The sequence below is a fragment of the Agelaius phoeniceus genome, chromosome 8 (genome assembly GCF_051311805.1).
Source record: "Agelaius phoeniceus isolate bAgePho1 chromosome 8, bAgePho1.hap1, whole genome shotgun sequence".
Classification (NCBI taxonomy): domain Eukaryota; kingdom Metazoa; phylum Chordata; class Aves; order Passeriformes; family Icteridae; genus Agelaius; species Agelaius phoeniceus.
In genome coordinates, this window is record NC_135272.1 from 9,919,618 (window position 1) to 9,937,433 (window position 17,816).

General features: G+C 48.9%; 1 long non-coding RNA gene across 2 annotated transcripts; it reads right to left on the bottom strand.

The window, feature by feature from the left end:
- Window positions 1–839: 839 nt before the first annotated feature.
- On the bottom strand, window positions 840–12,714 carry LOC143694694 (uncharacterized). Of its 2 annotated transcripts, none has more exons than XR_013183348.1 (3): window positions 12,503–12,714; window positions 3,978–4,111; window positions 840–3,388 (listed from the first exon to the last, which is right to left on the bottom strand). It is a non-coding gene; the product is annotated as an uncharacterized LOC143694694 (long non-coding RNA). The 2 variants fall into 2 exon arrangements; XR_013183349.1 differs by having other exon boundaries at window positions 3,978–4,120.
- Between the last annotated feature and the right edge of the window lie 5,102 nt (window positions 12,715–17,816).

Sequence of the window (17,816 nt, forward strand, 5' to 3'; positions counted from 1 at the left end):
GTCCCCTGCAGAGAGCAGCCGAGGGTGCACTGACCTCACAGGGTAAATATTTTCCATGACAGCTCCTCCTGACATCTCCTGCCGGGCTCTGTACCTATAGCTGGCCCAGCTCTGCCTTTACAGCCAGCTCCTTGCTTCCCTGCGTGTCCCCACGCAGTGTCACCCTCTGAAGGTCTCAGTGACCTCTCTGGACACTCTGCTGGCCAAGGAGGTGGCCTCTGGGCCAGTGCTGCTCCCCAGGGACACCAAATCCTCCTGGCTGGCTGTGATGGCATCTCCAGCGTGTCCCCATGCCTGCTCAGAGCTCTAACACCCATGGCCATGGGCTGATGCCAAGGGAAAGTGGAGCCAGCAGGCACAAAGCAGCCTGAGGTGGGATGCAGGGAGGTTGTTTGGAAGTGGGACCAGCTTGGCAGCAGGCCTGGAAGGGAGGGGGAGACACCCACTGACCCCATCCCTGCTGCTCACCCAGCTGGATGGGAAGGGGGCTGATCCAAGAGGTATTTTCCACCTCCAGCCCCTGGCTGTGGTTTGGCTGCACACAGCCCTTGCCCAGACTGTCCTTCTCAAGGGGACAGTCATATCTGGTGTCTGGATTTCCTGCACAGTGCTGCAGAGCCCAGAGATCTTCATGGCCCAGGTGTTTCATTTGCAGCCACGAGAGTGCCTCCACCATCCCCTTTCTGAGACAAGGGGCTGTGGTCACTGTGTTGGAAAGGTTTTTATTCTTTTTCACAAACAGGACAGGACTGCTGGGGTGTGTTCTTTAAGTTTTATTCGCAGCATCAGCCTCATTACATGGTTTAGACAATAGAAAGATGGCAAAAGCTCACATACAACCAGAGGCAGCTAAAGATTTCTTTGTTACAGAGCACTTAAAAAACTTCCTAGCCAACAGCACATTGCTAAAGCTTACAGACAATTGTTTTAGCCAATTACTAAAAGCACACATACACCTGCTTCACACAGTGCTTGTCTGCTCTCTATTAACAATATACAATACACCATTATGAAGTTTAAAACCTTTTACTATCTTGCTAAGCATATTTTCCTGCAGTCCTTAAATCTATCCTAACCAAACCTAAAACTCAAAGTATTGTTTTATCTTGTTTATATTGTTTTTTTATTTTTTTTCTTTACTCACTATACTATTATGACTTTTCCTACCTTCAAACCTTACAATTCCATCGAATTCTGAGTTTCTCTACTCTTTCTGTTTCTAAAACTTAGTTTCTAAAAATCTTTTTACCTTTCCTATTTGCCACAGTCACTCTGCTGCCAGGGCTTTTCAAGCCATGTGCCAGGCCCCAGCTCCAGTGCAGTGTCCTGAGGGGGAACAGGGTATTCCCTGGGCTGGATTCCTGACGATTGGATCCCTCCCACCCACCTCTTGTGGGAAAGGGAGAAAACACAGAAATATTGCCAAGGAGGTGTCAAAAGATGCTCCCATCAGCCTTGAGGACAGCCCTGAGGGGAGAATCACCCAAATAATTTGCTGTGGGCCTTTCAGAGCCCTTTATTTCTTTCTGGGGCTTCGTTTCTCACCTACAGCAAAGGTCCTTCCTCAGGTGGAACAAGGAGAATGCCTACACCCACCCTTCTGGTAGTTCTTCCATAGTTTGTAGAAGAGTGTTTCCCAGTTTTTCTTCATGGGAGAGGTTTTGTTCTTCTCTAGGGGGCTGTTAGTGCTAGAGGGAAAATCAACATGAAACATCTGTTAACCTGGGGGTAGGTTTAAGTCTCCTTTTTTTTGGCCGCTCAGTAAGATTTTTCATTTTAAACATCTCTCTTTTTTGGCAGACAGGGAAGGTTTTCCACCTGCTCCTGGTGGTAGCTTCACAGGAATGCTTCAGGATGCAGTGGAGAGCTCAGCCTGGGATTCCAGGTATTGTTCTGCACCTGCTGCAGAGCAAGTCATGGACCTCCTTCCTCCATCTGTGCTCCTGGAGCAATGTGGGTGTCCCTGGGAGATCCCAGCAGGGCTGTGAGTGCAGCACTCCCACCCTGGAGCACCAAGGTGCTGTGCAGCAGCTCTTTCACAAGAGGCTGAGCTCTGAAAATCCTCATTTTTGCTCCTGTTTTTGGCTTCTCCTCTGTGGTATTCACATTCTCTGGAAAAATTCCTTTGCCCAGGGTTTTCCTCCTGGGAAGCTGAAAGGCAGCGAGAGAGGCCTCAGAGAAAAGGAAAACAGTTCTTATCTCATTTGCTTCTCCTGTGTTGTGCTGGTGTGGAATGTGTTTGGGATTGTTTACCCACAGGTGATTGTTCCATTGGGTTCTGCTGTGAGTTGTTTTCACTCTTTGGCCAATCAGGGCCAAGCTGTGTCACAAAGAGTCCCAAGTTTTCATAATTATTTTTTTAGCATTCTGTAAGTATCCTTTCTGTATTCTTTAGTATAGCATAGTATTCTTTAATATAATCTAGTATAATAAAATAATAAATTAGCCTTCTGAGAACATGGAGTCAGATGCATCATTCTCTCCCCTTGTGGGTGGCCCTGCATTTACAACACTCCTTGGAGGAAACCCAGGTGGATCCCTGTGGAAACCCAGGGCACTGGGAATATTTCTCTGTCTGCTCTGGGGTGCCCTGACCCCCAGGGGAGCACTGACTTTGACCCTCATTCATGGAGAAAGTTTCCTAAACTCCAGAATAGACTAGAGTCCACTAAGGTGTAAAGTAGATTGTAGAGAGTAGTGTAGGTGTATTACTTAGGTGGGAAATGTAGGGTTTTGGGATTTTTAGTGTGTTGTGGATGGCAGCAAGATGGAGGGCACAGGGTGTCATCCTGGGCTTCTCCTTCATGCTGCTTCTTCCTTCTTCTTCCTGGGTTTGGGTGGCATTTTGTCATTGGGTGGAAAAGTCTGCATTGGGGGCTCTTTGGGATCAGTTATTGGGTTAAAAGGGAAAATAATCCAGGTGTCAGTTCTTAATTAGATAGTTTAGCTTTAAAAGACCTTGCACCAAGAGATTTTTAGCCATTTTTTGGTGCTTTTCCAGTGTGCTGAGCCTGGTGCGGACAGCATGCAAAACTCTAGATAAGATAACAATAAACAAGAACCTGAAGACTGAAAAAAATCCAATGAGTCTCTCTTTCCTAACACAAAACCACTCCAGGAGGGTCTCCCTAGGCAGGGGAGCCCCCTGGGAGGGCCCAGCCAGAGTCCCAGAAGTCGGGGAATCGGCAGCAGAGATCCTGACAGATCCCTGCTCCTGGGAGGATGCAAGGGCTGTGCTGAAGGAGACGGCTCAGCCTCGAGGAAATGGTTCTCTGCTGCAAGCACCTGCCTGTTGGACAGGGTAGAATTTTGGAGGTGGGGTCTTGGGTTTCTGTGGTTGAGATGATCTCCAAGATATCAGAAAGTCTCTTTTTTCCCAGACCTGCAACTGAAGAAGAAGTCAAGATTCCTCGGTTCTGCTTCTCAAGGTTGTTTATTTTCTCTTATCTGTCACATTCTTTCTCTGACCTGCTGAGATCTGTCCAGCAGGTTGGGTTGTGGCACAGTCCCTGCCCCTGGGGTGGTGTTAGCTTTTTATACTGAAAACTACATGTACTTTATTTACAATAAGTTTCCAATACCCATCACCTATGTTAGACAGTCTGTCTCTACTCTAAACCAATCCAGAAGTGTCACCATCACAGCAGAAGATGGAGGATGAGAAGAAGGAGAAGAAGGACAGGACATGCCCAGATTCCTCCATCTTGCCTCTTGAACCCCCATTCTAAATCCCCAAAATTCTACTTTTTCACCCTGTGACAAATTCACTATCATTCTACTCAAACTCTTGTGCCTTGTAAATCTTCATAAAAAGTTGGTAATTGTTTCCATGGGCTAAAATCAAAGGCACAGGTGTCTTTGACTCTGTGCCAAGGTCTCTGAGCCCCCTGCCAGGGTCTGGAATCACCCAGGGCAGCCAGAGCAATGTCCTGGGTTCTGACAGTGGGGATGTAGAATTAAATATTGGATGTACAAACCTTGGCTTTTCCAGAGGCCTGGGTCTCCCCTGGGACTGCTGCTCTGCCTCCTCGTGTTCGTGGGGAGAGGAAACCACTGTCACCATCCTATTTTCTGAAAAATCCCCTTTGCCCAGGATTCTTCTCTTGGGAAGCTGAGAAGCCTCAGAGAAAAGGGAAAACAATAATTATCTCATTTGCTTCTTCTGTGTTTTGCTGCTTTGGAATGTGGTTGGAGATTGTTGTATCCAACATGTGAATTGTTTTGACTTAATGACCAATCACGGTCAGGCTGTGTTGGACTCTGAGGAGAGAGTCACGAGTTTTTCATTATTATCTTTTTAGCCTTCTGGAAGTATCCTTTCTCTATTCTTTAGTATAGTTTAGTATAGCATAATATAATATAATATAATATAATATAATATAATATAATATAATATAATATAATATAATATAATATAATATAATATAATATAATTAATATAATATAATTAATATAATAAGAAATTAGCCTTCTAAGAACATGGACTCAGATTCATTCCTTCCTCCCAACGACGGACACCCCTGCAAATACCACAAACCACAGCTAACCTCACCACAAACACAAATCAGTCGGGTTTTGTTGCTATTTTTTTTTAAATTTTATTATTTTTTGGGTTCCGTGTGTTCAGCTGGAACAATAAAACATCTGTTCCCGAGCCCAGCAGCTGGACTGGAATGAAATGACGTTAGCATCAATTATCCTCCGGGATGGGGAGGCAGATTTCCTCAACGCTGAATAACAAATGAGAACAACAGCTTGGCTCCTGCCTTGTGTGCTCCCAGAGAGCTTCCAAACCCCCCCCTGCTCCAGCCCTCGGGTTTGGGGTGCCCCTGCTGTGTGCCCCTGCTCTGGGAACCACTCTGAGGCACAGCAAGGGAGCTATTTTCACAAGAACTGGGTATAAACCCCATTTTTGGTGTCTTTGTTTATGGCTGCTATGGTGGGGGAGATTTTCTTCAATGCACCAAATGATTTTTGGGGGCAGGGGGTGGGGCTCAAGTGATTCTTTGGGGCATGGGGTAGGGCTCAAGTGATTTTTTTGGGGTGAGGAGGAGGGGCTCACGTGATTTTTTGGAGGATAGAGTGGGGCTTAGATGATTTTTTGGGGGCATGAGGTGGGGCTCAAATGATTTTTGGGCAATGGGTTGGGGCTTAGATGATTTTTTTGGGGCATGGGGTAGGGCTCAAGTGATTTTTTGGAAGATGGGGTGGAGCTCAAGTGATTTTTGGGGCATGGGTTGGGGCTTAAGAGATTTTTTGGGGTGATGAGGAGGGGCTCAAGTGATTTTTTTGGGGCATGGGGTGGGGCTCAAGTGAGTTTTTGGGGGATGGAGTGGGGCTTAAGTGATTTTTTGGGAGATAGAGTGGGGCTCTATCACTTCTTGCAGAGCCAGCATGGAGAGCCCCAGCAAGGACGTGGCCAGGGATGGGTGCAATCAGCCAGCCCAGAGCAGAGCTGGGGTTCACAGAGGGATGGGATGATGCAGAATCACGTTCCCTGGGGACAGAAAGGGGCCATTAACGGGGAGAAAGGGGGGAGTGATGGAGCACAATGCCTGTGATTTGTTGGCAGGCGCGACCTCCAGTCCCTGGCAGCACCTCAAAGCAGCTGTGAAGTGCCAGTCGGTGGCGATGCTCGTGATGTGGGGCGCCTGACCCTGGCGTAAGGCTGGGACACGGGCAGGGACACGGGCTGGGACACGGGCAGGGACATGGGCTGCCCTCTGGAGAGGGCACTGACCCGGCTGCTCCTCCCCAGGATAAATCCCCAGTGCTCCTCCAGGGATGTGGTGGCCTGGCTGCCATCCTGTCCCATCCCAAATGTTAAAAATAGGTTAGAAACTGTTGTAAAATAGATGATAGATAGGTTTTAACATGCACTGTTAGTTTGGTTATTATAGTGTAAAAGGAGTTAAAAGAGTAGTTATAAGAAATTCCACCTCAGTAAAGTGCAGCACCCCCCAAGCGAAATGAGCCAGCCTGGACAGAACTGTCATGGCCAATCAAGCACCTTAAACCTTCATGCAAATGAAGGATCCAAAAAGAAAACAATCCAAAGGGACAAAAAACAGGATAAAAAGAGGCATCTGACCCAGGGAAGCTGTGCCACTTCACCTGGGACATTGGGCCATCGCTGCTGAGCAGCCCCAGCACCAGTGCTGCAGCATCCTTGATGGGAACGTTCCTGCTTGGCCCAGCCCCCCTTGCTTTAGGCCTTTTCTTTTTCTTATAATAAATGCTGAAATCACTTTTTGTACCCCTTCCTTTAGGCCTTTCTTTTTCTTATAATAAATGCTGAAATCACTTTAGTACTGGGAGTCTGGTTCTGTTTTTACCAGCCTGGGGACCTGTCCAGGAGGTACCCGGGACCTCCCCCAAGCAAAACGAGGCAGCCTGGACAGAACTGTAAGGCCCAATCAAGAGCCTTAAACCTTCATGCAAATGAAGGATCCAAACAGAAACCAATCCAAAGGGACAAAATACAGCATAAAAAGGGGGATCTGACCCAGGGAAGGGGTGCCATTCCCCCTGGAACATCGGGGACTGAAAAGAAGCTCCAGCACCGGTGCTGCAGCATCCCCAACGGGAACGCTCCTGCTCGGCCTGCGGCCCCCTTGCTTTAGGCCTTTCTTTTTATTATAATAAATGCTGAAATCACTTTAGTACCAGGAGCCTGCTCTTGTTTTTAACATGTACTGGTAGTTTGGTTATGGTAAAAGGAGTTAAAAGGGTAGTTATAAGAAATTACACCTCAGTAAAGTGCACCAAGCAAAGCGAGCCAGCCTGCACAGAACTGTAATGGCCAATCGAGCGCCTTAAACCTTCATGCAAATGAAGGATCCAAACAGAAACCAATCCAAAGGGACAAAATACAGCATAAAAAGGGGGATCTGACCCACTGAATCTGTGCTGCTCCATCTGGAACATTGAGGACTGAAAAGAAGCCCCAGCACCGGTGCTGCTCCATCCTTGATGCTCCCGCTCGGCCCACGGGCCCCCTTGCTTTAGGCCTTTATTTTTATTATAATAAATGCTGAAATCACTTTAGTCCAGGAGCCTGCTCTCATCTTTATCACCAAACACACTCTCCAATGTTATGGATGAATTCATAACCTGTGTCAGAAATAGGCTCACACTTTTCCTTTAATTTTTTAACAGAAAAGGGGGAGGTGTTGTATTGCACTAAATAGTTGTTTTGTTGTTTGCACTGGGTGTTTTGGTAATTTGCACTGTTCACATGATTTGCACCCTATGACCACATGTTCTTCCCCTTTTTCCCCCCTCAAGGTGCCACTGTTGGTGGTCTCTCCCTGGGTTACCCCTCCCCACTTATATCCCATTAGTTTGGTCCTCTTCTGCCCCCCATTTCCCCTGGGTATAAAAGTCTCCCACCATTAGGCCAGACCCTCTTTTTCCATGTATTTGTCCATCTGATGTGTCTCTTGGAATAAAGAGAGAACATTACCATGTGGAGAAGAGCACTTCTGGTCTTTTGCTTTTTTCTATGTAAGATTTGTGTGGGCTGGGGTAAATAGCAAGCCAGAGTGGACCCAAACAGCCCATCCAGACATGGATGCTTACACTCCAAAGTTGTTTCCTCAAATCCCAGCAGCACAGAAGAAAATGTGTCTGTGGGAAAACTGAAAGAAAAGCCAGCAGGGAAAAGCATTTTTTCCTCAGCGAGCTGCTTTTGTACCTGCAGAGCGAGATGCTTAAATAACTTAATGCAGGAAATCATTTTGGCTGCTGCAATTTTGAAGGCTCTGAAATAGCTTTGCTGCTCCCTGGGGAGCTGGGAGCATTTTTAGGCCTGGCAGCTTCCAGCACCCTGCAGGTGAGGTACAGCTGCTCCTGGGGAAATGGGGCTCCTGGGGATTGTGTGATGCTCATCATGATTGGGTTTTTTTTTTGGAAGGAAAGTGTTTGGGGTGAGCAACAGGGGAGAAAGAGCTTGTAAAGAGAAGAGCAGCTTGCTCCAAAAAGCTGGGAGCATCAAGCAGCCAGGGAGTGCTTTGTGTGGCTTCTTCCTTGAGTGTCCCTCTCGTGGGAGTGTCACCCACATGGAGTGGTTTGGGTTGGAAGGGACAGTAGAGATCATCCAGTTCCACCTTCCACCATCCCAGGCTGCTCCAAGCCCCATCCAGCCTGGCCCTGAACACTTCCGGGGATCCAGGGGCAGCCACAGCTTCTCTGGGCACGCTGTGCCAGGGCCTGCCCACCCTCACAGGGAAGAAATTCTTCCCATTATCCCCTCTAAACCTGCTCTCTGTCAAGCTGAAGCCATTCAACAGCACCCAGCACATGCCTCCAGTTTTTCTCTAACCACTTGTTGCTTTTGGCCTCCAGCCTTGGTTCTATCCCCAAGCCACCCTGGGCCAACCCTAGCCCAGGTGTCACATCTGATGTTTGTCACCTCTCTGCCCCCAGACAGGCCACTGCAGGCACTCCTGGCCTCTCCTACCAGACATGGAGTCCAGCTGGGAAAATCCCCAGAACTTCACTCACAAGAGACTTGGCAGATCTAGAAGCAAAAGTAAAGGAAGCTTTGGCTTTATAAGAAAAAATTGAAAACCGGATCACTTTGTCCCAAAGCAACTGAACTCAGCTCAGTACGTCTATTTTTTGTTACATTATGTACTGTACTCCAGCCTGTTTTCCCAAGCCTTACAAAAGCAAGTGGATCCTCATTTTGTTTGCCTGTCCCAGCCCTCAGTAACATGCTGAACTGGCTGGTTTTGGGGAAGTCTGGCAAGGACATGAATTCCTCCCAATATTCTGGTCTTGCTGGCTGTATGAAAACAAGTGCCAGTGCTGGAAGCTGGCTGGATCCCAAGCAGTGAGGGAAAGGCTTGTTGGGTCCCTGGTTTCCCAAAAATCCCCATCTGGTGGGAATTTGTCAGCTGGAGCACTGAGATGGGGCTGCCCTGATTGCAGGCACCTCCTCCCCTCCCAGCCTGCCAGCAAAAACAGCCTGGGAGGATTCTCTGGTCTATGGGGATCCAGGGAAGGGCTGAGGGCCCTGCACCCTGCCTGACTCTACAGTGATCTTTTCCTTCTTGCCATCCCTCTTGCAGTGGCCTGCTTTTCCCAGCCTGGTTGGTAATCTTAAAGAATAGGAGGCAACAGCCTAAAATGCCTCCTGAGGAGCTGGATTTTAGTCCCTCCTTATGGCACTCTGCTCTGTAAATCATCTCACCTCTGCCAGGACTGAGCCTTCAGTGCATCATCCTCCCCCAGCCAGGGCAAAATGTGCCCTGAGCGTGCTGGAGTGGTGGGAAATGGGGGTTTGTGCCACCAGACAGGCTGGGATATACAGCAGCCACCTCTGGCTCGTCACTGGAGAGCTGGGTAGGACAGAAAATGCTGAGCAAGGCTCAGGAGTGTGTAATGCAGCTAAAAGGAGGTGAGAAAGGGGGAAAAGGGAATAAAGCAAGGCAGGGGCAGCATTCTGACCACCACAAGGCATCTGAAACAGGGTGGGATGCTTCGTGTGGGCAGCCACCAGGCAAGGGACGCGTGGCTCTGCTTTGTCCCAGCAGCTCTGGGGGAAGCTCTGGAGCTCTTCTTCCTGCCAGGCCCGGGCACAGCCTGGGGCCGGGGCTAAAGATGTTGTGACAGCATTTGCATCCCATCTCAGTGGGCGTTGGTGCTCTGGGAGGCTCCCATCGAGCCCCTCCCACCCCGAGCCAGAGTCAGCATCACTCCCTGGGGCACCTGGGGAAAGGGAATGAGGCACCTGGGGAGCTGCTGGGGCAGGGGCCTCTCCTCCTGCCGGCCTCCTCACCCCTTCATTTCAACACACTCCTGCACTGCCAGCTTGTTTGCACAGCTCAGAATGTTCCGAGCATTATCAGTGTTTGCACTTTTGCCACTGTTTGTGCTGGTTGCACTTTAAAGGCAATAAAGTCAAGCTTTGTTTGCCTACAAGGAAGCCATGGGGTTTTTTCCCCCCCAGCACGCCAGAGCTCGCCCTAAAACATGGCACCAACCACCCCTGGAAGGGCTGGGCCTGACTGGGAGGGTGTTCCTGGGGAAAAAAGGGGTTTGGTGTGCCCAAACACATGGGGTGCACACCGTGCACAACACCAAGGCTCTGCCTGCCAAACTTTGAGCTTCACAGAGGAGCCTGACCCAGCATCTCCCCCTTTCACCCCAGAGAAGCCAAGGAATCTGTCCTCGGGTGACTTTAGGATGTTTGTACCCCCATTTGTCTGTTTAGCCCAGAAATAAGTTTTGCACCTTTAAGAATGGAGGAGATTCTGAAATCTTTTTCCCAAACCAGCCGAGTAAGGCGTCGCTTGAATTTGCTTTCTAGAGGAAACCCCTTTGGAGGTTTTTCTCCCCAAATTGCCCTAAACCAGGACAGAATCCCACATCCCACAGCCCCAGCAGCCCCTTTCCTGAGTGGCAAAGCCAGTTCCCTCCCAGCCCTGGGGTTCAGGGGGCAGTGAGGAGCCAGGTGCTGCTGCTGACACATGGGGGTCCCATGGGGCAGGGAGTGACCTCACGTGTGTGCCCAGCCACCAGTGCTGTCCCCACAGGCTGTCCCCACCTCCCTGCTGGCTGCAACATGCTGTCCCTGTCCAGGGGGTTGAACATTAACACTGCAAGGCCAGGGGAGTCTCCAGAGTGTCTGGGGAAGGGTGTTATTTCTGGAGAAAGCTGTGCTGGGAAAGCTCCGCCGCGCTGCTCAGTGACCTTCTCCCAACTCCAGAAAAGCTCCCTCCATCATCCTCCTCAGCTCCCCAGCTGCTTTCTCCACCTCTCAGCCTGCTCTGGGCTGCCCAGCACAGGGTATTTTCCACACTGCCCAAGTCTGAGCTGCCTGGCTTTGTGCTGACCTTCTCGGGGTGATGCCAACTCTGCCCCTATTGTAAATCAAAGGCGATTTTGATGAAGGGGAGAGAAAGATGCATCTGATTCCATGGATATCAGAAGGCTAATTAATTACTTTATGATACTATATTAGTCTATACATCTATAACTGAATCTGCCAAGCACTCATCTCTGCACACAACTGCCCAGAATCTCATGACTGTCACCCTCAGTCCCCACACACAGTTGGCCCTGACAGGCCAAGGAAACAAAACACCATCACTTTGGGTAAACAATCTCCATATTGCATTCTACTTTTGCACAAACACAGGCACAGCAAGTGATAAGAATTGTGTTTTCCCTTTCTCTGAGGTTCAGAGAATGTGAATCTCAGAAACCCTTGGGAAGAATTGTGCCTTGCTTTTCTCTGGGAAGAGAAATGTGGGGCTACAGACCCTGCCCTGGTACCACTGCAGAGCCTGGGTATGGGGCAGAGCCCGTGCCAGGCTGTGGCTGGAAGAGCTGCCTGTGTTTCCTGGAAGGGTAATGTGGATTGGAAGTGATCCCTGGATGGAGGCAGGGCACTGTCCCCTGTCCCCTGTCCCCTGTCCCCTGTCCCCTGCCCCAGCAGAGCACAGGCACTGCTGTCACCTCACCTGTCAACACAGGGCTGGGAGGGAGCAGGAAGGGCACAAACCTCAGAGCTTTGCTGGGGTTAAAGCTCGTAAAAACCCCAAAAAACCCCACCACCCCCCCAAAAAATGAAACCAAAAACCAAAACACCCCAAACAAACAAAACAAAAACAAACAAACAAACAAAAAACCAAAACACCCCCCAAACCCATAAACAAGGTGCCTGCTGGCCAGGGGCTGGGAGGGAGCAGGAAAGGCATAAACCTCGGAGCTTTGCTGGGGTTTAAGCTCGTAAAAAAACAAAAAAAAAACCCAAAAAACCCCCCAAAAAACAAAACAAAAAAAAAACCCAAAAAAACCAAACAAAAACCCCAAAACAAAACCAAAAGAAAACCAAAAAAACCCAAACCAAACCAAACCAAAAAACAAAAAAAAACCCACCAAAAAATAACAAAAAACCCCCCCCCACACCAAACCCCAAAAACGAAACCAAAAACCAAAAAAAACTCAAACAAAAACAAAAAAACCCAAACATTCCCCTCAAAAACAAAACAAAACAAAACACCAAAAAACCTCAAAACCCCCAAAAAACCAAAAACCCCAAAAGACAAAAAAAGCCCCAAAAACCTAAAAGAAAATTTAAAAAACCAAAAAACCCCAAAGCCCAAAAAAAAAAATGACCACAGCAAACCCCAAAAACAAAACCAGAAACCAAAAAAACCCAAAATAACCAAACCAAACCAAACCAAAACCAAAACAAAACCAAAACAAAAACAAAACAAAAAAACCCCAAAACAAGAAAAAAAACCCAACCAAAAATCACAAAAAAACAAACAAAAAAAACAACAAAAAAACAAACGAAAAGAAAACAAAACAAAAAAGAAAAAAAACACCCAAAAAAACCCCAAAAAACCTCAAAAACCCATAATACCGAAAAAAACAAAAAAAACCTCCAGAACATAAAAGAAAAAACAAAAAAAAAAGAGCAAATCTGTGTCTGTGTTTGAAAGAATGCCTCGGCAGGACCCACAAGGCAGGTGCTGTGCTGGCTCACCCTGCCCTCTCCTGGACACCGGCTCGCTGGCAAGGCGCTCCCTTGGGGAAATATTTGGGATTTTTCGCTGCCCTCCCTCCAGAAATCAGCCTGAGCCGGCTGAGGGGAGCGGCTCCACTGGGCTCTTGGGCCAGGCAAGGATTGTGCCATGTGAAATCATGGATTTGTGGAACGGCTCGGAGGAAAATTCAGCTTCAAGACCATCCAGTTCCAGCCCAGGGAAAATTGCATCATTTGCTGTGGGCTGGTGCCTCCTTGGCCAGTCAGCACTGAAGGCTCCCTGAATTTTATTGGTGGGGAATTTTGCATTTTATTGGTGGGGAATTTTGCATTTTCCAGGCTGCAGTGCTGCCTCCATCTCCGAGGAGGAGGAGGAAGAGGAGGAGGAAGGTGCTGCTGTGGCACAGCCTGGCTGCCTGCAGACCCAGCACTGAGGGCTCTCTGGTTTTGGCAGGCCAGGGTGGCTGTGCCCTGCTCTGGGGAGGAGCTGCTCACTGCAGCTGAAATCTGGAAAAGCTGAAAAGCAGCCTGGGATGTGCCTGGTGCTGCCTCTGCTGCACAGGGCACACGCTGGGGAGCTCAGCCCTGCCCAGCAGAGCCTTGGCTGCAGCTCATGTCCTCCTGTTCCATCCTCTGGAGCATCCCTCCTGCTCCTCCTGCTGCTGCTGCCAGCAGCTCTGCCCTGCTCACATCCCCACCAATGCTCCCTGGAGGCACCCAGGTGTTGTTTTCCCTAAGGAAATGTGATGCCAATGTGTTTGAGGGATTGAGGCATGGGGTGAGCTTGGCCTGGAGGCACAATCCAGTGCCCTTTATCCCAAACCTTGCACTCAGGGAGCACAGGGTGACATGGACATACCCCTGGTGCTAATTGCTGCCTGGAATCCCAGGATTAGGTTTTACTGCTGGTTATATCCCTGTTATGCTCCCAGCTCCATTCCCTACCCCTGGCCAAACCTGAGCACAGCAGGCCTTGGGATCCTCCTAATTAAATGCTATTTTTAAAAATATATATCACATTTTTTAGTGCAATTTAAAACACTTGACATAAAGACACAGCTCAGCTCAGAGACCCATATCCCTCCCAGCCTCCAAAAACACCCAGGGATTAGAGGTCAAGCAGAGAGCTGAGCAAGTGCCACTAGGATCACAACTGATCCCCCAGCCCCTTCTCAAACTAGCAGGCCTTGGGATCCTCCTAATTAAATGCTATTAAAAAATAAATATAAAATATACATATATATATATCTCACAATTTTTAGTGCAATTTAAAACACCTGACAAAGACACAGCTCAACTCAGAGACCCACATCCCTCCCAGCCTCCAAACACACCCAGCATGTCCCCAGGGATTAGAGGCTGACCTGAGCAAGTGCCACTGGGGTCACAGTTGATCCCCAGCCCCTTCCCTTTGCCTGGGGATAAAGAAAGGGCCCATTTTGGGCACTGCTCATCCCAGAGGGAGCAGCTGTCTGAGGCATCCATCCATCCATTCCCCCTTGGGAATGGCTCTGTTGGACCTGGAGCTGTTGATGGGATTATCTGGGCCAGATGAATGGTGATTTTTGTTCTAGCAGACAGGCTGCACCCTGGGAACCTTGCAGGAGATAAATCACTGACCCAGTAATTGCATTTCTGCACCTTCCTCCCTCCTTGGCTTCAAATGAATGGGTTTAAACTGGTCCCAGCCCTCTGAAGAGATGGGAAGAAAGGAGAGGAAAGGGGCAGCAGGAGGCTCTCCCAGCCCAGGGTCTGGAAGGTCCTGAGGGTCTCCTCACCATGAACCCAGGTGTCTCCTTCTTGTGCAAGGAATCCCATCTCTTCATGCTCTTCCCTCCCTCCCAGCTCCAAGACAGAGCACAAGCAAAAGGATCTGGTGAGGTTGGGGAGGTGGGACTGGAGAAAACCTCTCAGCAGCTCTTGCTGCAGTTCTGCAGAGCTTTTCTGCCTGTAGCTTTTTTTTTTTTTTTTTTAACTTTATTTGGTTTCCCCATGTCTGATTTTATTGGATATTTCTGCCTTTGATATGGCCCAGTACTCAGAACAGTCCATTTGGGAGGAGGCTTGATCCACACACACATCTCCATGTATAAAAGCAGGGAATAAGGAGACTCAGGGCACACAAGTGAGAGGGAAGAGGGGGATTTGATTTATACTCCCACAGTGGGGCACCAGGAGTAGGATTTTAGGATTTGCTCAATAAATGATTCGAGGATTCTAAAAGACACAGAACCCTGGAGCCCTTTCAAGCTCAACCCCTGAAATAATAACCAATAAAAGATTTGAGGTTTCTAAAAGACACACAACCCCAGCTGCCTGAAATAATAACCATTTCGGAAAACACTGCTCTAAAAGGGGAAAAAAAAGAAAAATCCATACACTGAAGTCTCTTATATGGCAGTCCATGAACACCAGCATCAGCCTTGAGCTCCCAAAGGCCATCAGGGTGGGTCTCTGCTCCCCGTTCCTCCACGTGACAGAAATGATTCAAATTCTTCTCTCCAGGCAGCGATCCCGCGCTGCGTCGGCCGAGGAGCAGATGCAGCTCTGGCAGGCGCTCAGCAAAACACCAAGTGAGCAAGTTTTTCTGCTGCTCCTCACATCCTCACCATTCCTCAGAGCAGGGCGTAATCAGCCTCCGTTTGTTTTCACAGTTCAGCTCCAGAATGGATGGGAACACGAGCACACTGCTCCTGCTGCTGGAAAACGGGGGTGGGAAAAGTGCAATTCCTGCTCTCTCTCTCCTTGAGCTTTGCCCACGAAGCAGTTAATAGGTGAGACAGCTCAAATCAAGCCTTGCAGGTGCCAAAAGTGCCTCTAGACAGGTTCTTTACTGTCAAAAAACACAGACACTTGCTATGATTCAACATATCCATGAGCTCAGCCTGCTTCTGTGGGTGATTTACTTCCCCAGTGTTGCAATGCATTTGCAAGAGTTAAGCCACAGTGTGCATCAGCCAGTTATCAAAACCCCAAGAATACATCAAGGCTATTAGAACATAAATTGTGCTAAATTAAGAAAGAAGAAGCTGAGAAACTGAATACCAAGATTGCAAGAACGAGATAACAGAGGGCTGTGAACCACCTAGACTGCAACCAATCACATATACTGAGAAATACAAGCAGAAAATGAGTGAACAAAACAAAGGCACCAATCAAGAAGTGTGTACTTAGTGGTTTGTAGAATCTATAAATATGTGTGTAATGTAAACAATGAACAGCTTCTACTTCACCATATTAGTTGTACAAGAGTCCTGGATTTCCCAGCTGAAACATATCACCCTTCCTGACTTCCCATCAGCTGGAGAAGGGAAAACAAGCTCTATGTGCCTTTATACTACACCCCAACCAGCCTGGGAATATTGGCAAGGCTGTTGGAACACCAGCTCTATTCCCACAAAACATAGCGTGGGATCAAAAAGTAGATTTCTTGCATAAAGTGGGAGAAAACACCAACACTTGTACAAGTGATGGGGAAATGCTTGAAGGAAGACCTTGGATTTGTAATTTTTTGGTGATTTATGCAGCTCTCCTGGTAGCTGTGCAGTGATGGAGAGTGTTGGTGTGACCCAAATATGGCAGGGCAGAACAGGGAGGGTCCTTCCACTCTCCCCTCTGCCCGTGGCTTCTTCACACCCTGCTCCCCACCCCTGGGTGCCACTGTGCTGCTGGGGATGATGCCTTGGGAGGCTGACCTGGAACTGAGGCTAGTCAGAGCTAAAGAATAAAGCAGGGATTTATTAGGAGGTATTAATTAGATCCACCTTGGGCAGCACAAGAGCCCAGCCAGGGCTACATCCAAGATGAACCAAAATGGTCACAAAAAATGAACAACCGGTCATGAGGTCTCTCACTTTTATAAGTTCTGCCCCATTTGCATATTGGAGTTCATTGTCCAATTACAGCTCCACCCCATGCAGTCCCATCCTGCTTGTTTTTCTCTCTCCAGCCCACGTTGTTTGTGCTCTTGGGGCTGAGATTTGGATCATTTGTCCTTGGTCCCCAGCTGGAGCAGGAATTGTTTTGTCTCCCTGCTCTGTGCACAGAGCTCACCATCCCCTCATATGGCACCCAGACCCACACACTAAAGCATCACAGAGTCTGAAAAACATAAAAACCAAAACCTGAGGCATCAGGGATAACTGTCCACCCCTCCCCACGAGGACAAGGACAGCAAAGGGTGTTTGCCCATCTTCCCTCCTGGGCCCTGCAGCCTGCCCGGCACAGCTGCCCTGCTCGGCCAGGCCTGGCACACCAGCAGTGAGTTGTTGGCAAACAAACACAGCCAATTTCCTCATCTCCAAGTGATTTATCTGCAGAAGGGAAAGCTAACCCAGCCTTGACATCCTGCTTTTTATTCCCCTTGGTTTTGCAGCCAGGAGAGCCGGGGCCTGAGGAGTGCAGTGAGTGTGGCCGAGGTCAGGCCACAAATCAGGCTGGGGGCCCCTGCAGCTGATTTATCTGCTGCCTGATGCTTCCTTATTTTTAGTGCATCTGCTGGAGTTCCTCATTACTCACCAAGAGCTTATTTGGGACTCCCTGTCCCCAGGGATGGTCCCTGCTGGGTGTTGTGTAGGATGCCTGAGCAATGGAGGTGATTTTCTTCACCCCACAGTCATCTGCAAGCAGCCAGACACAAAGATACAAAGGAAAGATGGGGAGTTTCCTCTGCTGGGACTGGGGGTTTGGGGCAGCATGGTGGAGACCAGTCCCTGGGGGCTCTGCATGTCTTTCCATGCATGCTGGGGCTGCAGTGAGGCACAAGATGCTCCACAAGCCTGTGTGAGCAGTGTTTTTATCTCAACCGTGCCACAAAGGGTTATTCATTTCACACACTCTTGCTTTTAGGCAAGTGGATTTTGAAAAAAATTCATTTTTGGGACAAGGGCTGCCCAGCCCCGTGCACTCACACCCAAAGCAGCAGCAGCAGCAGCAGCTCCTAAAGCTGTGATGCTCCAAGCACAGCCTCTGCATGGGAACACAGCTAATTTTAGCTCCTCAGAATGCACAGCGTGGCTGAGATTGGCTGCAGTCAGAGAGATCCTGCTGGAGGGGGCTTGTTTACTTAATATGCTTCAATATCCATCATCCCTAAGTCCAGCTAAGAGTGTGTGTGCCCTCAGGGACCTCCTCTGCACTCAGGAAAGGAGGACATGAGGGTGTCCTGACCAGCAGGGCCTGTGCAAAGTGAAAGCCAGCATTTAGCTGGGGCTGAATCAGCTTCATTTTGGGCTTTGTTCTCCACACCACTAGCCAGGACACGGAGCAGGATGAGCAGAGGGGTTGATCCAGGAGCAGAGAGGGTTCCCTGCAG